This window comes from Mustela erminea, chromosome 4 (genome assembly GCF_009829155.1).
Source record: "Mustela erminea isolate mMusErm1 chromosome 4, mMusErm1.Pri, whole genome shotgun sequence".
In the NCBI taxonomy this organism is placed as follows: Eukaryota; Metazoa; Chordata; class Mammalia; order Carnivora; family Mustelidae; genus Mustela; species Mustela erminea.
Genome location: NC_045617.1, coordinates 73459064 through 73482955, shown reverse-complemented (window position 1 = coordinate 73482955; position 23892 = coordinate 73459064). Strand labels below are relative to the sequence as shown.

General features: G+C 37.7%; 1 long non-coding RNA gene across 1 annotated transcript in view; it reads left to right on the top strand.

Annotated features, from left to right (window-relative positions):
• Positions 1-23892, top strand: part of LOC116588480 — a 104495-nt gene that overhangs the window by 15211 nt on the left and 65392 nt on the right. The window contains exon 2 of the long non-coding RNA XR_004284961.1: positions 22694-22851. This is a non-coding gene — a long non-coding RNA (uncharacterized LOC116588480). The remainder of the gene's footprint in view (positions 1-22693; positions 22852-23892) is intronic.

Below are 23892 nucleotides of genomic sequence, written 5' to 3'. Positions count from 1 at the left end.
AGTAATTGCCAAGTGAGAGGTGTTTAAAACTTACTTGTTGGACAAATAAATGGATAAACAAGATGCAGCATACAGTTTTTTTCTCTCTTCAAAGTATCTGTCATCTCCTCACTTATTCTCGCCCTGAAATAACAAGGTAAAATAACAACAAAAGTGGCTGTTCTTCTGCACATTCTGACGCAACCTCACATCACTCAGGAAAAGTCAACTCACACACAAAAATTAAGTAACATCTGCCTAAATGATTAACAGAAAAGTGCAACACTTGTAAGTACCAAAGAATAAAAGAAAAACTTTGTGAAACCAACTTGAGAAGCCAAAAGTGGGACATTAAACCTGATTTGGCTTTATAAAACCAGAGAAAACCGAGTGAGTGCTGAACCAGTTTCCTTTTAAATGGAAACTTGTTCTTTTCTGTCATCTTTTTCTGCCAAATGATTTGAATTTGAATGAATCATACCAATGACTCAAATGTTTTGGAAGGCATTACTATTTATCAAAGTCAGTAGGAGAGAAGGGAGAATTTATTTTGAGAGTTGAGAAATCTTAGTATGTATTATTCTGTAAGAGTACAAAGACGTGTGCACTCTTTACAAGTCACAATTTGGGCAGGTCCTATAGATTTTTCAGATATTTTTTTCATGGAAGCAGAGCTGGCTGTGTATCTTCTTGGCTTTTATGGACCACTGTCTAGCCTTCTTTCTTTTCCTTCTTTAGGAGGACAGTGGGGGGCAGCACAGCGGGCGTGGGAGGAGGAGAGAGTTAGGAGTCCAGTCTGTTGCTTGCCGTGGTTTTGAGAAAATAACTGAGTTTCTGCAAAAAGAAAGTGGAAGAAAGTGAAGCAATGCTTGAAGGAAGCAAAAATCATTTAGTCAGCACCAAAAAGTAATGAGCTGAAAATGATCTCTTTGTGCAAAAAAAAATTGCACAATAGTAAATATTTCTCTGGAAACCAAATTCTTTTTTTTTTTAAGATTTTATTTGTTTATTTGACAGACAGAGATCACAAGTAGGCAGAGAGGCAGGCAGAGAGAGAGAAGGGGAAGCAGGCTCCCCGCTGAGCAGAGAGCCCGACACAGGGCTCGATCCCAGGACCCCGGGATCATGACCTGAGCGGAAGGCAGAGGCTTTAACCCACTGAGCCACCCAGGCACCCCTGGAATCCAAATTCTTTTATGTAATGCGTCTTAAAAGCTACTCTGGAGTGTTCTTATGATAGACTTAAGGGACAGAGAAACTTCCAGCTCTTTTGATGTAAACACAAAATTAAAATAGGTACACTACAGATAGCCCAGAGAATAGCATACCCACAGCACAGCATAACAAACAGCCTTGGTATATAGCCACAGAGGATCCATTTAAAACAGGAGGCATGAGGCAATTGAAGAACAGCAAAACAAACATACAAACAAATAAATAAATAAATATAAAAATAAAATTTAATATTTTGTTGTTTGTTACTATTTTCAAAGGATTTCCACATATGCTATCATAAAACTCAACCAGACAAGCAAGGCCCTGCTTTACCTTCTAAAGTAATCAAACAACTTTTGAGTATCTAGAGCATAGTAGGCAATGGCAATTCAACTTTTTTGGCTGGTATAATATGTGTATATGTCTATACACATATATATATCACACATAGAGTTTTAAAAAATACGTATCTTTCAGATAAAGGCATGTTACTATGTTTACAGGAAAAATTCTCACCAGTAGGTTCATTAAGCTACATGATAGCAACGATAGAATGTGTTGGAATCTTTGATCCTTTTCAACTTGAAGATTTCATCACAGAGTGGCTATAAAGATTAGATGGAATAAGGCATGTCAAAATTGCCTTGTGACCTAAAAGTGTCTTTCCAGGTGTCATAAAGAATTAACTTGGGCCCTGAGATTTGAGGGAAAAACAGGCCACACTGTTCTCCTGAAAGGAATGACTTGGAGTCATTTTAACTGTTTGACTTTTGTATATATGAACCCATCTGACTGCAGCATGTGTCTCAGTCCTGCAGCTCTGGAGACGGACGAGGGGAGTTGTGCAACATGTGTGGGTGAGAGGTAGCAGCAGAGCTGAGTGGAAAAGAGGGAGGAGAACCAAGATTTTATTTTTAAGTGGTGGCTTATATTTATCCCTTGACCCACTAAGCAGTGGGATGTTCCCTCCTCTGAGTTTGTGCAGTATTTTGTCCATCCCTCTTCTCAAGTGTGTGTAATATCCTTCTTCAAAAAAGTATTTTATTTTTAAGGAATCCCTCCACCCAGCATGGAGCTCAAATTAACAACCCTGAGATCAAAAGTCACCTGTTCTACCTACCGAGCCTGCCAAGTGCCCCAAGAGCATGTACTATCATGATGGCTATCTCTCCCAACAGAGCTGGGCATCTTGAGGACTGAATAAATATTTGTCACATGAATAAAAGAGCTGTATCAAAATTCACTTTTTTCCAGACTAACCAACTTTTTTTTTTTTTTAAGATTTTATTTATTTATTTGACAGAGATCACAAGTAGGCAGAGAGGGAGGCAGAGAGAGAGGAGGAAGCAGGCACCCCGCTGAGCAGAGAGCCCGATGTTCCTGGGATCATGACCTGAGTTGAAGGCAGAGGTTCCACCAACTCTTGACTACACATTTTGTTTTCTTTAAAAAATTTGCTATGCTAGATATAAGCAAAAATGTGTTTGCTTGTACAGTCCTTGGACTTGAGGAACTACAAATGCACTGAAGGAATTAGTTATAATGACAAATCACCCCAAAGTAGGAAATCATGGAACGCTTGAAACTGGGGTAACATGTGAGTCTGAGTCTTAAAGGGTAGTAGTATTTTACTAGGTTAAAGTGTGGGGAAAAAGGCATTTCCGATAAGGAAGGGGATGTGCAAAGATATGGAAGGATCCAGTAGTATGGTTCATGCAAAGCATTAGAAATGAAGCTCTTCAGCCGAAGCAGGGAGAATTACAGGACTCCTTAATGCCCACTGAGCTGCCTGCCTTTCTCCATTTTTCTTGATTGCAGTTGTTGAGGATTTCAGAGGGTGATAGATTGAATTACCGACCCTATTCTTTATTTCTCCCTGTACCCACCCCTTTGCTATCTCTTTTAAAAACTTGTTCAAAAGCCATGCCTTTCCCAGCTCCTTCACCTTGTCCAGTGTGGTAAGAGTAGATAGAAACCAGGCAGAACTTGAAATGCACTTGAGAAGGAGGGTTTGCCTTTTTGAATTTTTGCTCTTCTGCTCTTACTATGGTGAGAGCTTCCTGTGGGTAGCTGCTGCCTCTTTTGCCTGAATTTCAAAATGAACACTCAGCAGAGAGCCACACCATGTGACCAATGGATCCAAAAGTGAAATCTGTGCTGATTGCTATAGGCCACTGAGATTTTGTGGTTCTGTTTACGCAGTCTTGTTGCAGTAGTTAGTTGGCCCGGAGCATATTAATACCTTTTTTCACAGCCTAATTTCAGAATCAATTGAGAGAGAAGGAGGGCAGGAAGAAGAGTGGGCGAGAGACAGGGAGTGAGAGAGGGAGGGGGACAGAGAAAGAGCAAAAGAGCAGACAGAGAGCAAATCTCTCGTTTATTATGAAAATCCTGCCTTGAAGGATGAGGCTTAGGGGTCTTTGAACCCTGGCTTCATGATACAGACCCTAGAGTCACACCGCGCTCCTGCTCCAGCTGCAGCACTTTGTGCACACAGAGGCTGAGCCTTTCCCTTGAAACTCTGCCAGGCCAAGAAAAGCAGAATGGCTCTATTTGGCAGGCAGATCCCAAAGGCAGAAGGAGGGGAAGGATGAAATACCCTTATGTAGAGCCCAGTCTCAGGTTTACCCACAGGATAATTTCTATCAATAAAAGTGCCTGATGAATGCTTCTCAGCATTCTGTGAGAGTTAAATTTAAAAAAAAATACATAAATAAAGCACCAAGAGAGTACCTGATTGAGCTGCTCAGCAAACTTACTTGCCCACGTTCTTTCCCTATGCTCTCCTGCCTGTATATCTATTTTTTCCCTCTTCCTTTTTTTGTCTTCCTGTCCCTCCATCTTTCCAATTCAACTCTAAATTAATGATAATATATACTGTGTTGTATTTTACCAACTACATGTTCCTCAATTTACAGACTTAATGTATGAAGCATTTATTTCCGTCTAGAGACATAGATCAAACTAAATTAAATTCCTTTCAAAAATGGGTTTGGGTATTCAATTGATCTTCATTGTGGGGTCATTTGATCTTAACTATAAAAACTTCCATCCCCTCAATATGTTACTGTCAGTTTTCTTACAGGTCTTCTATTTTTCACTTGCGGTTTTGTTTTTATAAAGAACACATTTATCCTAATTTAATGTGTGTCTGAGCTTATCATGCTTTCAGTTTCAAAATTTTTCAGATTACATACTGGAACAATATGGAGGCGCTAAACAACACTGTTGTGTTTCCATTTTCAATGCTCTCTCTTTTTTTTTTTTTTTGGTGGAATTTAAACACTGATGTTGAGAAATTGACACGAGAGAAATATTAAAAAGCTCAGCATTGGACCTAGGTGATGTAGTTAGTAGCAAGTAGGAGAGGAGAGGAGAGAAGAGGAAAGGAAAGGAAAGGAAGGAAGACAGGAAGAAGAAAAAAAGGAATACATTTAAAAGCTGTTACGTGCCAGGGTAATATGCGCATGAAAGAAGTGAATAAAGACTGTTAAGAGAAAACAAAAAGGCACCAGTCCCATTTGCCTCAGAACCATGAGAGAGAAACAGGAGCAGAGGTAAGGACAGCCTACAATGTGATGGGAGTGGAGTACAAAAGCATTTGAGGGGCGCCTGGGTAGCTCAATGCGTTATGATCTCGGTGTCCTGGGATCGAGCCCCACATCAGGCTCTCTGTTCAGCAGGGAGCCTGCTTCCCTCTCTCTCTCTCTGCCTACTTGTGATCTCTCTCTCTAGGTCAAATAAATAAATAATGTCTTAAAAAATTTGTTTGAGTCCACTATCTAGGCAGTCTATGTGTGAAGATAACAAATATAAAACTTCTGTAGAAGTCACAAGTTTAAAACCTTACATACTAAAATGGTTTAGGAAGACAAAACACACAGTATGAAGATTTCAGTCTATCATCAACACAGATTTTGAAAGCTCTTTACTAAGGCCAAATATTTCCTAAGATTTGGGGAAAGTATATTTTTGTTTTATAGATTAGGTTTTTTTGAACATTCAATAGATACAGCTTTTTTTTTTTCCCCTTTTGCACATAACTCCCCTGTAGAAGGCCTGCAGCACCCTAAGCATTAGAAAAGGGAAAGGCAGAGCTGTTCCTCCTTCAAAAGCAATAACACTTGCTTCTCTTAAGGACCTGCTTCTCTGATCTTCCCATATTTAGTAAAGTGAGGGCTAACAGAGGAAGATACATTAATAACACTGGCAGGTTTATGTAGCAATGCCCAAAGGTGAAAAATAAAGAAGTTTGGATACAGTGTGCATTTTGGAGGAAACTTTCTAGATGTTTTTCCTGGGCTATTTAGGTATTTTTTTTTTTTTTAAAGTACTCCTGACAGTAGTGAATATTAATTTCCATCGTATGGGACTTGTGACTTGATCTGTCTTTGATCCGTGTGGCAGGCTTGGGTTTATTCTGGCATCTTCAAACAGCTTCAGATGATGGGGTAAACATTTTTCTTGCCCCTCTCTTAAGCACTGTGGATGGAGGGAAGGAGGAGTACACTGCTTTATTTCAATGAAGTACATGCCTTACATTTCCTCTTGTTTGAACAGAAAGACTTGGAGCCATCATGCCAGAATATCCAGGTGGGATTTAGGACGGAACTCAGAGAATCTCACCTCCTGGCCCGGAGCCAGATAACTCAATAATATCGTTGTAGCGCATATCTGATGCCCTTTGGAGTTTTAATCAGTTTTTCTAGCTGTTCTTGGTTAAGAGGACTGGTCTACAATAAAATGCTTTACCAATTCCAGAAATGGGAATACTATATAAATACTAATAAATATGGACAAAAAATAACTTTTTATTTTGATGAATCTTTCAGCAGGAATGGATATTGAACTTTATTGAATTTGTTTTGGTTTCTAGCGAGATAATTATATATTTTGGCTTTGACTTATTGATTGAGTCAATTAAATGAATATATATTCTAATATAAAACTATTCTAGTATTTCTTAATTAGAGTTACTTAAAATAAGTGTATTACTTTCAGCATATGACTGAATTAATTTTGCTTAATTTTTATTTAGGGATTTGAGAATGTATGTTTATAAAGACTCACTTTAATTTTTAAGTGCAAGTTTGATTTCTTCAGGGATGAAAATGTGATGAAATCCCTTTGAGTTTTAAATTTTTAAATGATTTTTTTGGTTCATACTTTTATTATTACTTTGGTTTTATTGCATTATATTCAGAGAACATGCCTATGCCACTTGTGTTTTTTATAATTTGAAACTTCCTTTGTGACTCAATGATCAATTTTTGTAAATTTTCCATTGTTATTAAGAAATAAGTTGTATTGGGACGCCTGGGTGGCTCAGTGGGTTAAAGCCTCTGCCTTCGGCTCAGGTCATGATCCCAGAGTCCTGGGATCAAGCGCGCCCCCCCCCCCCCCCCCCCCCCCCCCCCCCCCCCCCCCCCCCCCCGGCATTGGGCTCTCTGCTCAGCAGGGAGCCTGCGTCCTTCTCTCTCTGGCTGCCTCTCTGCCTACTTGTGATCTCTGTTAAATAAATAAATAAAATCTTTAAAAAGGAAGGAAAGAAAGAAAGAAGTCTAGTGTTTATAGGGCACAAATTTGGGGAAATTGATACATTTTATTAATTATATCATCAGATTATCTAGAGATACAATTTCTGCCTACTTTATCAAGGACTGAGAAAAGTACGTTATTTTCTATTAAAATAGTGTTTTGGGTGCTTTTCCTCTTAGTTAGAGTAGTTTTGAAGTTTTGTTGTTTGTTTGTATGGGGGGAGGATGCCTGGGTGGCTCAGTCCATTAAGTGTCTGCCTTCGGCTAAGGTCATGATCTCAGAGTCTTGGGATTGTGTCCTGTGTTGGGCTGTCTGCTCAGTGAAGAGTCTGTTTCTCCCTTTCCCTCTACTGCTCCCCCTGCTTGTGCTCTCAGTCTCTCTGTCAAATAAATAAATAAAATCCTTCACAAACCTGTACCCTGAAACAAATAATACATTATATGTTAATAAAAAATAAATAAATAAAATTTATAAAAATAGTTTTGATATCATCTATTTCAATGTAATATTTTTTAATACATACAGATTACTCCTTAACCTATAAACACACATGCTGTTCCTTGTGAATTTTATCAATTAAAAAATGTCTGCCTTCATCCTATTAAATGCAATTTCCTTGAATTCTTTCCTCCCTGCTAATTATATCATCAATTCTGCTTTTAAAATTATATCTGTCTAGTATATTGTTTATGAGCAACCCTGTTTGAGTTAATTAAAAATTTTTGGAAAAAACTCTGATGTAAATTCTTTGTAGCTCAAGTTTCTTTCAATAGGAATTAAAGTATTTTTTATTAGACTTGTAATGCTCTTTCCTTCATTTTGAAACTGGTACACCAAAAATTAGGTGATATACTGATGAACAAATTTGAAATATGTATCTAAGAAGCATCTCTTTATGATGAGCTAAGTAAACTATGTGGTGACTCTGAACATGTAGATGATTACAGAATGATCTTTATTAAAAGATAAAGAGTTCTGAGCAATAATTTTAGGTTACTTTAAAATTACAATAAAATATAAAAAATCTCTGATTACCTCTACTTGGATTTAAACCAAATTAAGTATAGTAACATTAGTTGGGTTTTCTAGCAAATTAAACTGATGACCACAGTGCCTTAAGTGGAAGAGAAAAAAAGAAAAGAAAAGTTAAACAATCAAGGAGTGATAAGATTTCGTGGTAGTGGGACACCTGGGTGGCTCAGTGCATTGGGTATCTGCCTCAGGTTCAGGTCATGATTCTGGGGTCCTGGGATTGAGTCCCCCCATCAGGCTCCTTGCTCAGTAGAGAGCCTGCTTCTTCCTCTACCTGTCACTCCCCTGCTTGTGCTCTCTCTCTCTCTGACAAATGGATAAATGAAATCTTAAAAAAGAAAAAAAAAAAGATTTGCTGGCAGCACAAACCTGGTATTTATCATGTTTTCTTTTGATTAATCATAAATGACTCCTCCAAAATGCAAAATAACAGAAAGTACACTATTTACAAGATTCATGATGTTGGTTGCTGCATATGTTGTACCCTGTACCAGTACCAGTTAGGATTCTTGTTCTCCAATGTCATAGTACAATTATGCACTTCTACCACCAGCATAGTGGGGTTCCTATTTATTCACATTCTTGCCAACACTTTATATTATCAACTTCTAACTTTTATCTATCTTATATGTGTGAAAAGTTTAAGCATCTTTGATGTGTTTATGGCCCCTTCATCTCCTTTGTGTGAACTGTCTGGATTCTTTCCCCATTTCCTAATTTTTTTTCTTTTGTTGATTTATAGGAAAACATTTTATATTCTGGATATTAACCATTTATCAATCATGCATTGTCAGGAGCTCAACAGATCTGGGAGAGTGAGCTGAGCTATCGTGTATCATAGAAGCCAATTACAACAAGAACCCCCAAATGAGAAAGATGGGCATTTAATGACTTACTGCCATGACAAGAGCAGGAGGCTACAACTGGAGAAAGCACTGACTCCTCACCTCCCTTCTATTTCTCCCCGTGGAAAGGTACATCAAATAAGGGTCAGGTAAATCAGCCTAGACATGGGAGTCGTCTTCCTGTGGAGGGAGAACCAAACAAAATACTCCATCAGTTTTATGAACCTTGGATGGGCAAAGGCTTAGGGGGAAGGGCTAGGAGTAGGAATGTACAGGCAGATGGAGACAAGTATCTTCTCTCTTCCCCTCCTCTCCCTGACAAGGTGGTCTCAGCAGAGGTACCTGAAGAGGTTCTCTACCCGAGGCCTCAGATACAGAGACCTAGGAATTTAAAACAAATATTCAAAGAGCACTATCCCATGGAGCCTGAGTGCTTGACTGCAGCTCCCTCTGGAAGCCACCGAGGCCACCATGTGCAGGCTGCACACATCCAGTATGGGGAAGGCAGTTTCCTCCATGAGGTCTGTTGGGCACAGCCTTTGTAATCGCCTGTGATCAGAGCTGAAAAATCGCACATAGCATTTTAGCCAGGAGCTGGACTCCTCTTCTGCTACAAATGTCTTGTCCCTGTATGTGGTTTATTTTGTAACTCCTTAGAGAAGTCAAACTTCTTTATTCTTTTTTTGTCCCGAAGTCATAATTCTTACACATTCCCTTATCATATTTAGGAGTTTTAATCTGATAATGATTTTTGTGTATGATATAACATATGGCTATAGCTTATTTTTCCATATTTATAACCAATGATTTAGCACCATTTATTAAGTTGTCCATATTGTCTCTGTCAGTTAGCAATGACATGCGTCATATAAGAGCTTTCTGTTTATGCGTGCTTCTGTTTCTAGGCTTACTATTCTGTTCCTCTGGTCTTGTGTTTCATCCTGAGCCCACAGAATGTTTCAATTACTATTGCTTTATAATAAGCGTTGTTTATAATCGGGCAAATCCTTCCACCCTGTTCTTTTTCAAATTTGTCATGGCTGTTCTTGGCCATTACCTGTTGTATACACATTTTCAAGCCATTTTGTCAAGTTGCATAACAAACTCTGGTGTGATTTTGAAATGAGTTCACATTAAATGTATAGGTTAAGATATGAAAGTGAATATCTACTGGAATGACTGGCCAGTTCAGTTGGTAGAGCTTGCCACTCTTGATATCAAGGTTGTGGGTCCAAGTCCTGTGTTGGGGATAGAGTTTACTTAAAAATAAAATAAACATTTTTACTATATCAGAGTCTCTTCTGCATGTACTTGATTAATATCTTTAATATCTTCTAATAACATGTTCTTATTTTCTCCACTAAGCTTATACATTTGTTTTATTAGGTTTTTTTAAAATTCACTTTATTATTTTTACTTCTCTTGGGTATTTTTATTTGTTCAGTCAATGTTATGAATGCTATCTTTAAAATTATCATTTGCAATTGTCTTTTTAATGGAGATATATATATGTATATATATAATTTCATCTCCAATTACTGTGCTTTTATCTGATTAAATCAGGTAATTTTCTAGGGATTCTTTTCTTTATACACACATTGTTTTCAAATATGATGTTTGGTTAATTTTATCTCTTTCTTTTATTTGTCTAACTGATTCCTATGGTTTTCTTTATGTTATTCAATATGTTGAATAATAATGAGCACTGGTGAGCACCAATAATGAGCATTGGTGTCTCAATCCTGATCTTAATGTGAATTAACCAGACATTTTGCTAGCCTGTATGGTAAATTTCCATAAGTTATGGTACATCCCTTTTATGAGTAAAGAAGTTTTCTCCTATTCCTAAGTTGCTATGAATTGTGACAGTAAATGCTGAATTTCATTAATACTTTCTTCTCCATTTAATCAGATTATCAGTTATCTTTTCTCCTTAAATATATTAAAATGCTGAACCCATGGTAAACTTTGAAACACTAAAGTGTTCTTGCATTCTTGCCTGGGATTAATCCAGTTTATCATGATGTATAATTTTTAAATGAATCATTAATTCAGTTTCCTGATTTTTTTTTAAAGATTTTATTTATTTATTTATTTGAGAGAGAGAAAGAGAGAGACCACAAGCAAGGGGAGCAGCAGGCAGAGGGAGAAGCAGACTCCCGGCTGAGCAGAGAGCCTGGACAGTGGCTGGATCCCAGGATCCTGGGATCGTGACCGAAGCTAAAGGCAGCCAGTTAACAAACTGAGCCACCCAGGTGCCCCAGTTTCCTGATAGTTCTACAATGATTTTTGCCAGAAGATTGCCTTTCTTGTTCTGTCCTTCACTAGTTTTCATATTAAATTTTTCCTGTTTTCTGTATATCTTTTTTTTTTTAAGATTTTATTTATTTATTTGACAGACAGAGATCACAAGTAGGCAGAGAGGCAGGCCAAGATGGAGAAGCAGGCTCCCCTCCCTGCTGAACAGAGAATCGGATGTGGGGCTCTATCCCAGGACCCTGGGATCATGACCTGAGCCGAAAACAGAGTCTTTAACCCACTGAGCCACCTAGGTGCCCCTGTTTTCTGTATATCTTGATTTTTATGTTTCTCTTTTTTCACCATTTTGAATTTCTTTTGGATTACTGTAGTTTTTAAAAAAAACTTCTACTGCCTCTGCACCACACACACTGACTTGGAAATTATAAATTCTATTTCTCTTAGTTTCTCCTTTGAAAATTATAATAAATATGATACAGAGTTCTGATTAAATCTCTCTTACTATGTAATTGTCCACTATTTTTGTTAAATTTTTTTTGTGCTCCCTGAGTTAGAAATGAATATTATTGTTTTATGCAAGTTTTTAAGAAAAATGTATTCTCTTTATTTTTATCAATTTCTTCATCATTATTCCTTCTCATTTTTTCTGTGACTGTTTTCTTGTTTTTGAAATATACTTTGGGATTCCTTTATTGAGGGTTTATTGGAGAAGAATGAATCCATTTTTTGGTTGTTGTTCTAATATGTTTTTATTTTGTTCACATCCCTGAATAGTAACTTATCTGTGTCTGTAATGACAGGTTGAAATTAATCTGTATCAGTCCTTTGAAATGTTCTGGTTACCATTGTTGAGATTGAGAAGTCCGTAGTGAATCTAATTATTTCTTTGTAGGTAATCTTTTTCTTCTGACTGCTTTTAATATCATCTCACTGTCTTTTCTTTTCTTTATTTTTACTGTGATATGTTGTGGAAGAATTTTCCTTTATTCTGATTATAAGGATTTGTTCTTTATTAATTATAAACATTTATTAATTATTATCTCTTGAAATATTTCGTCTCCCTTTTCCTATTTGCTTCTTACAGAACACCATATAAATACACATATATGTATTTATGTATGTAAATATAAATGTGTGTATATGTATGTGTACATATATAATATATACACACACATATATGTATGTGTATACATACTTATATTTTTTCTCATTTTATCCTTCATGTGTCTTAATCTCTCTCGTATTTGTTTTTATTTTTGTGTGCAATTTTTTAGAAAACTAATTTGGATCTTCCTTCCATTTCCCCAGTTTTTCTTATAAGCTACATGTAGTCTGTTATTTAAAGCACTTGAGGGGCGCCTGGGTGGCTCAGTGGGTTAAGCTGCTGCCTTCGGCTCAGGTCATGATCTCAGGGTCCTGGGATTGAGTCCCGCATCGAGCTCTCTGCTCAGCAGGGAGCCTGCTTCCTCCTCTCTCTCTCTGCCTCTCTGCCTACTTGTGATCTCTCTCTGTCAAATGAATAAAATAAATTCTTAAAAAAAAAATAAAGCACTTGAATGTATAAATTCAATGATTACATTTTTTCTACAACTTCTATTTGTTTACTTTTCAAATCTCCCAATATTTGGGATTAAAATATTGGGTTAATTTCTTCATTTTTATTTCTTTCTACTTCCTTCAAGCATTTAAACATTTTAATTTTGTGACGTTCATCATTCTGAGATGTGAAGTCATGTTTGGCCTTATTTTATCTGCTTGATTTTTAGACTTCTGAGAACTTAGATTAAGTGTAAGCCCTTTAATGAGGATGTTCTGCTAGGTACCCAGAACTCTGCCAAGGGGGACAGCAGCAAATTTATTTCTCAGCTTGGCACTTCCAGATTCATAGAAGTAGTTTAAATTAGGTCCCTAAAGCTGCCCAAATCATGGCTGTGTTTACAGATACTCAAGGGAGAATTTTTCCTCACTCACAGCACAAATTAAGACAGATACAGTTTCTAATTGTACAGATTTAGCCTTATTTACCATTTTACAGAAGGCATAAGCCTCCAAAGACCACAGCTTTGTGTGGGAGGGCAGAAATTAGATTTCACTCTCCTTGGAATGGTCCCAGGCCTTACTTGGATTCTCTAGATAACTCAGATCAGTAAATACCCTGAGGATCATTTCAACTCACCAGTGTAAAGCACAAACAATGGTAACCTGCCTCTTGAGAAAACATTATGTATAAATACACATTAAATAAATAATAGAAAATGTCATACAGGAAATGGTTGGTGGGTGGCTTAGTTGGTTAAACATCTGCCTTCAGCTCAGGTCATGATCCCAGAGTCCTGGGATGGAACCCCAAATTGGGCTTTCTGCTCAGCAGGGAGCTTGCTTCTCCCACCCCCACTCCTCCCGCTTGTGCTCTCTTTTTTCTCTGGCAATTAAATAAATCAATAAATCTTATAAAAGGAAGGAAGGAAGGAAAAAGAAAGGAAGGGTGAGCCTGGGTGGCTCAGTGGGTTAAGCCTCTGCCTTTGGTTCACATCATGATCTCAGGGTCCTGTGATGGAGCCCCACATCGGGCTCTCTGCTCAGTAGGGAGCCTGCTTTCCCCTCTCTCTCTGCCTGCCTCTCTGCCTACTTGTGATCTCTCTCTCTCTCTGTCAAATGAATAAATAAAAATCTTTAAAAGAAAAAGGAAGGAAGGAAGAAAAAGGAAGAAAGGAATGAAGAAAGAAATGGTTGGTGGGACCAGGAATGTTTAAATTTGGACAAGTTGTGACATTTTGTTAGGGTTGAGGATGAGTGGGCAGATCATTTGGTAGCTCTTCCTACTCATTTCAAATATTCAAATGGTAGAGAAGTGGAAATAGATTTCTCTGTATGACCTAAAAGAACAGTACTATATTAAGATTGATCCATCAATAAATATAACAACCATTGTTGTCTGGCACTGGAAACTATGAAGAATTGAAATGCCATCATATGATTTGTTTTCTTACTCATTTTTCAAAAATTTAACATTAAATCATAAAACTTTAAAAATAACTGAAAGTTTTCAAAACACGATTATTGGCTTCACAATATCTTGTAATGTGGAAATGGCAAGATTTATATAATCATTCTCTTGTAGAGTGAATTTTTGCCCTGAAGAGTACTGTTAAAAAAAAAAAATCCATACCGTCTTTTCAAAAGATCTCTGATACATTCCTTAGATAGATTGCTGAAAGTGTCCGAAAATCATGAATAAGTTTTAAAGGCACTTGATATTTGTTTTCCAAATTGTTTTCTGGAAAGGTTAGACCAATTTACACTCCACCAGCAGTACATGACCGTGTCTGTATCATTTCCATAATTTCTTTTCTGGGTGTATTTACCACAATTTTAAAACCAGGATCTCATGTTTGCAATCAAGAATACTTAAACTACAAGTGTCGCTCATACATTATACACCAGATTTGTAATGATAAACAGGTATCAAACTGATGGCTACTTATGTATTACAGTTACAATAACTTGTCATAGTCCTCCTTCTGCTGCTTCTGTTGAAAAGTCGCCTTTTCTCTTTTACCTAAAGGAATCTACTGATAGTTCCATATGGGATATGTTTGACACCCTCATGGTTTTAGATGTCAACTGCAACTATCATTAATTGCTTGTTTATTAATTTCTTTATTAAATTTCATAATATCTAATACAAATCTGGATATAAGACGCCCTTTGTTTTAGATGGCAACTGTAACTACCTTTTGCAGCAATAGATATAGAATCTAAAAGTAAATCCATTTTAGATTTTTTCTCATATGATATTTTCTCTTCCTACAATAGCATGAAGTCCTTGATAGTGAAGAAATGATATTTATTAAAGGTCAGAGACTATCATCTTTAGAATTTAAATGTTTTTATTTTTTAAACTTTGAAAGTATTGAGGTTGCAATATAAATTTCACTTAATACAAAATTATATTGTTATGGGTGGTGGGAAAACTGAAGCTACATTTGCTAATATATATCAGTAAGTTATTTAAATAAGTAAATCAGTGATCCAGAATACTTATTGCTATCCCATGCTGAGATATACTATGCAAACTTACCCTGGGCAAAGGGAGTTGGGATTATGTGATCAAATTATTACATAGATCAAAAGCAATTACTGGGGCACCTGGGTGGCTCAGTGGGTTAAGCCTCTGCCTTTGGCTCAGGTCATGATATCAGGTCCTGGGATTGAGTCCCACATTGTGCTCCCTACTGAGCAGGGAGCCTGCTTCTCTCTCTCCCTCTGCCTGTCGCTCTACCTACTTGTGATCTCTCTCTCTGTGTCAAATAAATAAAAAATAATAATAATAATAATAAAAAAAGACCCTCAAACTTCTTTAAAAAGAAACAACAGTGATTCTTCTGCTGTCATAATTGAATCACCCTCATTCATCATAATAAAATAAACTTGAAATAAACTTAAACCAGCTCTTTATGTTCACAAAATATCTTCATTTAGAATTTCTTTTCTTTCTTCCTTTCTTTCTTTCTTTTTTTTTTTTTAAGAATGAAATAAAATGAATGTCTTCTTCCCTTGTAAGTGTGTCAGGAGTCAGTCTATAGGTAAGGAATTTGATTTGGGTGGCAAGCAGCCTTCCTGTTCTCCCTGAAGAAACATTGCATATGCAGTCACTGACTAGACAGTTATCTCAAGGCTTCTTGATCTTGGGACTATATGATATTTGGACACACAAGCCATATGCAATGGGAACTCATTTCCTTTAGTAAAACTCAGAAATCAATATGATGAAACATGGGTTCTTTTTCCTTTCTCTACTGCAGCCATCATTTGTATTTTAGAAGTGCTTCCTGTGAGATTTTTAAAAATTGAATTTCAGGAAAGAAAATATCATACCCAGAAAAAAAAGCCATACGTGTAGGGAAATGCGTCTATGCCATCTGCCTTTAAATTAATCACCAACTCTTTTTGTCTAGGTGAATGTAGCAACTTGTATTTTAAAAGGCAACAAGACACAAACAGAAAATGTAATTGACCCCTACTTTGAAAATTAATTAAATGAAATATTATCTTCTATGATCTTTCAGAAGCCCAAAGTTTATGGTCTTTTGTTCATCAGCCTCCAAGATTTAACTCAAGTTATGTGGTTGCTGAACTGGAGCTGTTCACCACTCTCATGCCACTGCCTTCTCTCCCTTCCTGTTGCCTGGTTTATAATGGCTTCTGATTTCTTGTTCTGTGATATATTTCTCAGCGAGACCACTCTCTTTTTTTACTCTACCCTGTACAATCTCTGTTCATCCTGTTCTCCTACACAGAGAAATCTCCCATCTTTTCACTGTCAGTTGAAATGCTACACTGTCTGACTAATGCCAAGTTGCACATTGAAATTTTACCTAAATACGTATACGGAAATTTACCACTCCACCTTGTGTATATCACATAACTTTACCTTTAGAATTATATTCAGGCTGTTAATTTTGTTTACTTTTTGTTTTCATTGTTTTGAACTTATTTATTAATTGCTTTATCAAATTTCATAATATCTAACATATTATGGATAGAATAGGTTCGTAATAAATACTTCTTGCCAAGAAATAAATCATCGTAGTTCATTCTAAAATACATTTTGCAATGATGAAAGAGTTGAACCATTATCAATATAAAAAATTATAAATGGGATAATAAGGACAACAAAAACATACTTTTCTCTCTTGGCTATTGGAAGCCTTTAAGGATTTTTTTCAACAAAGACTAAATTAAAGAGAGTAATGTACACTCTTTGGGTTTAATTTTCCCAAGGACTATATTTATTGGTAGAAATATAGGTGGTGAAAGGAAAGCCCCTTGCTACCAATAGTATTTAATCCATGTGTGTAGGAGAAACACAACACAGCACAGGGGAGCCTGAGAAGCACGTTGACCATATTGGTATCTGCAAACTCCTCAGAGACAGCCTCTGTCCCAGTCAACTTTCTATCCCCAGCGCTGAAGATGGCTTCTGTACAACAAAATATTTAATTTTGATTGAAGTAACATGATTTTGCCCTTGGTGATGAGGCAACAACTCTTTCTCCTACCTGGCATTTTAATTTTAGTTTTTTAAAAGACCTTATTTAAATTCCAATCAGTTAACATGCAGTGTAATATTAGTTTCAAGTGTACAATATAATGACTCAATACTTTGATACATTACCCAATGCTCATCACCAAAAATGCACTCCTTAATCCCCATCACCTATTTAAACCACTCCCCGCATTTTCCCTCTGGTAATCATCAGTTTGTTCTCTGTAGTTAAGAATCTGTTTCTTAGTTTGCCTCTCTCTCTTTTTTTCCCCTTCGCTCATTTGTTTCACTTCTTAAATTCCACATACGAGTAAAATCATATGGTATTTTTCTTTCTCTGACTTATTTCACTTAACATTTGCTCTCTAGGTCCATCCATGTTGTTGCAAATGGCAAGATTTCACTCTTTTTATGCTGAGTAATATTTGAATACTCCTGAGTGTGTGTGTGTGTGTGTGTGTGTGTGTGTGCGCGCGCACACACACGTGTGTATATATCACCTTCTTTATCCATTCCTCAATCAATGGACATTTGGGCTGCTTCTATAATTTGGCTATTGTAGATAATGCTGCTATAAACTATAAACATAGGAGTGCATATATCTTTTTCAAATTAGTGTTTCCATATTCTTTGGGTAAATACCCAGGAGTGGAAATACTGGATCATATGGTAATTACATTTTTAATTTTTTGAGGAACCTCCATACTGTTTTACACAAGGCTGCACCAGTTTGTATTTTCACCAACAGTTCACAAGGGACCCTTTCTCTCCACCTCCTCGTCAACACCTTTTCCTCTGTTTTTGATTTTAACCATTCTTATAGGTGTGAGGTGTTGTTTCATTGTAGTTTTGAATTGCATTACCCTGATGATGAGTGATGTTGCATATTTTTTCATGTGTCTCTTGGCTATCGAGATGTCTTCTCTGGAAAAATGTCTGTTCATGTCTTCTGCCCAATTTTGGATTGGATTTTTTTTTTTTTTCTGGCATTGAGTTCTATGTTCTTGATGTATTTTGGGTATTAACCCTTTATTAGATATGTCATTTGCAAATATCTTCTTCCATTCCATAGGTTGTCTGTTTGTTTTCTTGATTGTTTCCTTCTCTGTGCAGAAGGTTTTTATTTTGTTATAGTCCTGATAGTTTATTTTTTATTTTCTTTTCCTTTCCTCAGGAAACATTTCCAGAAATAAGTTGCTGATATGGCTGATGTCAAAGAAGTTACTGCTTGTGTTTTCTTCTAAGATTTTGATGGTTTCAGGTCTCACATTTAGATCTTTAATACAGTTTGAATTTATTTTTGTATATGGTGTGAGAAAGTCATCCAGTTTCATTCTTCTGCATGTCACTGTCCAGTTTTCCCAACACCACTTCTTGAAGAGACTGTCTTTTTTCTCATCTGTGGAATTTAAGAAACTTTTAAATATAGAGAACACCAGATGGGAGATGGGAGGAATGGGTGAAATAGGTGAAGGGGATGAAGGTTACACTTAATGTGATGAGCACTGAGTCATGTATAGAGTTGTTGAATCACTATATTATATACCTGAAACTAATATATCACTATATGTTAATTATACTGGAATTAAACCCACAGACCTAAGCGTGTATTTCTTTCTCTTCCCCCCCCTTTGCTCATTTGTTTTGTTTCTTAAATTCCATATGTGAATGAAATCATATGGCATTTTTCTTTCTCTGACTGACTTATTTCACTTAAGGATTTCAGAGGGTTGCAGGGGTGTCCTTGGGAAAGGCTTGTGTGGAGGGGAGGGACTCTGAGGTAGAGCAGAAGGTAACAGGTTTCTCAAGGGACTCTGTGTGGGGCTTGTCTGGGATGTGGGTTGTGGTCTGGCTATAGAAGAATATGATTTGTAGTTGTAGTCTCTTTTCTGAGAATGTGGGGCACTGTGACCTAGAAAAACAGAGTTAGGGCAAGTACAGATACCTGTGAGTTTGGTATATAAGCTTGGCTGGGGAGGGGACTTTGAATAGAACTCTTTTATAACCCTTATCCTTAGCTCAGATGTTTACATATGCTGTATCTTGGAAGGAAAGAGGAATTTATGCATAGGTAAGGCAGGATCTATTCACTCAACAGCTGTTTTAATACAGATCCAAATCACTTGCCAGTCAATAACCTTGCTCTTGCCTTTCAGCCAAACCCATGATGTGAGATTACTGATTTTAATGCTTTGCAAACTGTGTTTGCTACCCTAGATGCCTTCCTTTTTTTTTTTTGACAGACAGAGATCACAAGTAGGCAGAGAAGCAGGCAGAGAGAGAGGAGGAAGCAGGCTCTTTGCTGAGCAGAGAGCCCAGAACCCTGGGATCATGACCTGAGCCAAAAGCAGAGGCTTTAACCCACTGAGCCACCCAGGAGCCCCACTAGAAGCCTTCCAACAGAAAACTGCTTCTCCCCTGACAACAGAACCTCTCCTGAAGAGGTTCAGATGAAGTTTCTCCCCTCTTTCTCACATGGAGGAAAGGACCAGAAGGAATAATTTGTTGGGTCAACTTTTTGTAGTTCCTTCCAAGTTACATTATTTGTTATTTTTTGTTAGTCTATATTTTCTTCATTTTTCATGTTTAAAACACAGCTCCTGAGGAAAGCTGTCATCTTATGCTCATAATATGGGTTCAGAATGAATTTAGCCTTATAAAACAAAGGAATTGACTTAGGTTTAAGGTTTAGTAGAAGAAAAGTGTTAAGACAGGATAAATGGAAACCCTATAATAAATAAAGAGAAAATAGTAGTTATGTGGTAGTAATACAAAATGAACTTAGCCAAAATTGCCAAATGTAATATGGTAAGGATGACAAGATGTCTATCTCATCAACTGCTTTACTCAGTAATATTGGCACAATCCACTTGTGCTAAAAGCCTGGGATTCATTAGTGTGCAAACCAATAATGTTCCATTTCTTCATAAAGCTTACAGTCTAGTGGGGGACCTGATAGTGAAACAATTAAGATATTTTTTGTGGTAGGTGCTCTGATGGAATAGTACACAAGGACTGGTTGAAGCCTTTCACTGAGAAACAGAGAATGCTAATTCTACCATGCAATCTCCAAGGAATGTGCTTTTCTTTCACTTCAAGTTATCTCAACTGTAACATCATTCACAGAATTCTTTTAGTTCGGAGCAGTAGGAACCAGTTGAGAGCAGCATAAGCAACCCAGGGAACATGTCGGAAGACAATGAACATATCTCAGAAAACCAAAGTAAAAATCAGAATCCAAGAAAGGAGGGAAGGAGGTGGACCCCTTGATCCAGTAGTAGGAGACCATTAACATTTTTGTCCAGATCTTCCCTGCCATTTTAAGCATTCAGCTGAACTAACTCCCAGGATCCTCTCCCCTTTTCTGATTGATCAGTTGTTCTGGGCCAGTCCCAGCCTAGCAATAACCAATATGTGGCTGGACCAGCCCTGTGTTTCTTATTACCATTGCAAGATCCCCTTCAACAATGACTATCAGGAAAATTTGGAAGAACAAAATTTTACTACTGATAAATCCTGGGAAGGACATGACATACCTGGGCCACATAGTGATATTTTTGGGAGAGAGAGAAAGAGGGGTGGGGGGGGGGAGGGGATGCATGGGCTGGGTTCTGGTTTTACAACCAGCAAGAGTGGGAGACTAGGGTTTCACTGGCTCAGTCTTCACTGGTGAAAATAAAAGTTACGGGTGGAGAATTTAAAGCATGAGAAAAGAAAAAAAGCAAGTGGCCTAGATGGGTAGTTATTTTTTTTAAAAGATTTTATTTATTTATTTGACAGACAGAGATCACAAGTAGGCAGAGAGGCAGGCGGGGGGGGGGGGGTAGCAGGCTCCCTGCTGAGCAGAGAGCCCGATGTGGGGCTCCATCATAGGACCTTGTGGTCAAGACCTGAGCCGAAGTCAAAGGCCCCAACCCACTGAGCCACCCAGGCGCCCCAGATGGAGTTATTGAAATCAGTCAAGATCTGTAAAATGAAGGAACTTCATAGAGGGGCAGGGTGTGTGTGATTCATTTTCTAGTTGTGTAGCTGAAGACAAATGTATTTGAGATAGCCATCTTTGAAATGGATGCCTCTTTGAAGGGAATGTTTCAGCAATCAAAGCTTAAATCAGGCACTTGTGTTAAAAAAAAGAAAGAAACCCCACAACTATCAGGGTTTATACTAGAGTCCACCCGGTGCTACCACAATATCAGAGTTTAGGATGAGGACACTAACTGCCTGAGTGGCTGATATACTAAAAGTCAGGGGCAGGGCTCTGTTGTAACCCAGACTTTGCACATCTAAAAAGGATCAGAGTAGCAAATCCTATAATAATTCTATAGGCAATAGCCTGGAATTGAGTGCATAGTCACTGTCTCCCATCCAAGTACTAACCAGGCCCCACCCTGCTTAGCTTCCAAGATCAGACGAGATCGGGCACGTTCAGGTGGTATGGCTGTAGACTCATTGTCCAAATTTAAAGGTCCAGACAAAAAAAGGGATCAGTGATCTCAGAGGCCTTGGGAATCTGTTCAAGGATTTGTGTAATATTGTGAAATATTTCAACACCTTGAGCCAAAGGTGTAGTGTGCAGTAAGTTTGAACAGGTCCTGAGTTGGTAGATTATTCATCTAAGGAACAACTAAGGGAGCCAACCTCTTAGTCCTGGGAATAGGTCAGTTCAGTTAAAGGGTTGTGTCTCATTTTAGGAGGTGACAATGCAGGTGACTTTCTTGAGTTATTAGGCCAATATGGTGCAAGGATTTGCACCAGACATTTAATAAGAGGCACCAGGTATTTAGTAAGAGTTTCTATGGAAACAAACAAACAAAAAACAGAGGTTAGTAATTGGAGCACATGATAATCCCAGTTTCTTACTTTGTAAAGGCAGCCTGTTAAGATTTCTAGATGTTGGGGCACCTGGGTGGCTCAGTGGATTAAAGCTTCTGCCGTCGGCTCAGATCATGGTCTCAGGGTCCTGGGATCGAGCCCCGCATCGGGCTCTCTGCTCAGTGGGGAGCCTGCTTCCTCCTCTCTCCCTGACTGCCTCTCTGACTACTTGTGATCTCTGTCTGTCAAATAAATAAATAAAATCTTTAAAAAAAAAAAAGATTTCTAGATTTTGGGCTCAAAGCACCTTCAGATGCGGTGAGGACTGATAGACTTTCTTGGCTTAGAGTTTGAATGTCTCTGGTGATCTTTCTGAGTGACCCAAACAGCAACTGGGTGTGAAGCCTGTCCATATATGAGCTGTTTTGGTGATTTCTCTGAGGTTTATATAAAATTGTCCCACTGTAGCTTGCATGATTTCAGGAAAAGGAAAGTTGTAGTTCTCAATGATTCTAAGTCAGAAGGTGGGGGAAAGGAATGGAAATGTTAGTTTGGAGAGTTATAGCCGGATATTGGATGATATGAGAAGAATTCAACATTCAGTTTAGTTTACAAGTAAAAAGTAAAACCTCAAAGACAATTAAGAGAATTAGAATCTTTTTTTAAAAAACGATTTTATTTATTTATTTGACAGAGAGAGACACAGCAAGAGAGGGAACACAAGCAGAGGGAGTGGGAGAGGGAGAAGCAGGCTCCTGCTGAGCAGGGAGCTTGATGTGCGGGGCTTGATCCCAGAACCCTGAGACCATGACCTGAGATGAAGGCAGACTGGGATATGACTCGAGGCGAAGGCAGATGCTTAATGACTGAGCCACCCAGGCGCCCCAAGAGGATTAGAATCTTATATTCACAACGTGTACTATAGTTTCCATTGAAACACATATATATATTTTTCTCTCTGTAGTCATCCCTACTTCTATCTATCAAAGAAACCACACCAAGGACTGGCCATCAGACTTCACCTGCAATACCTAAAGATTTGGGTAAATCCTCTCTTTCTGAGATCTTCAAAATATCCTGAGTTTCCTGGGCTATAAGGAAATGACCTGCCTTGCACATCTGGTAAGGCTGCCAGGAATCCTGTAAGTAAGGTGTCAGACTGGCTTTTCCAAGGGGATTTACTGGCTCCATGAAGTCAATCTTAGATCTTTAAAATTGTCTGGTCATATCTGAGTATATGCACATGTTTCAAACAAAAAATAATAAAAATTATAATCACCCTTATTAGTTCATTCATTCTCATGTAATTAACTGGTGTTGATCTTGATCTTTTGTCAGTAGTTTTAGAAGTCATCAATTTCTCCATTTGTGTCCTACAAATTCATACCCAGTTTAGTGGTATGATCTGAAAATTATATGAAACCTCTACTCATTAGAGTTCTTTTCATGAATCTCCCTGAAGACAAGCACTTTTCCCAAAGCATCAGAGTAAGACAATAACTGTGAATGGCAAATGTCTTAAACATGTCTATGGTTAAAGATCTTGTGCGATTCATTATAATGCAATTGACAAGGAAATTCAGGTATTTGCTGACCCGCACATTTTAAAATAATAATGGAATTATGAGTGATAACATTACATAGCATATTTTTAGAAATTTCATATAACTTCCAAAAGACTTTTATTAATAACATATCCATACAAGGATATCCATAAAGAAGGTTTCCCATTATTTTTAAAATAGATTTTATTTATTTATTTGAGAGGGGAAAAGCGAGCATGAGCGGTGGGGAGGGACAAAAGGAGAGGGAGAAGCAAACTCCCTGCTGAGCAGGGAGCCTACATGGGGCTCCATCCCAGGACCCTGAGATCATGACCCGAGCCAAAGGCAGACACTTAACTGACTGAGCCACCCAGGTGTCCCTTCATCAAGTTCTCCATTATTTTTAATGTAACAATGCTTCCTATGTAATTTAAGATATTAAGGAAGCCTAATCACTTTAATATCTCTTTTTTAAATTAAAGATTTTATTTATTTATTTGACAGAGAGAGATCACAAGTAGGCAGAAAGACAGGCAGAGGGAGGGGGGAAGCAGACTCCTTGCTGAGCAGAGACCAGATGTGGGGCTCCATTACAGGACCCTGTGACCATGACCTGAGC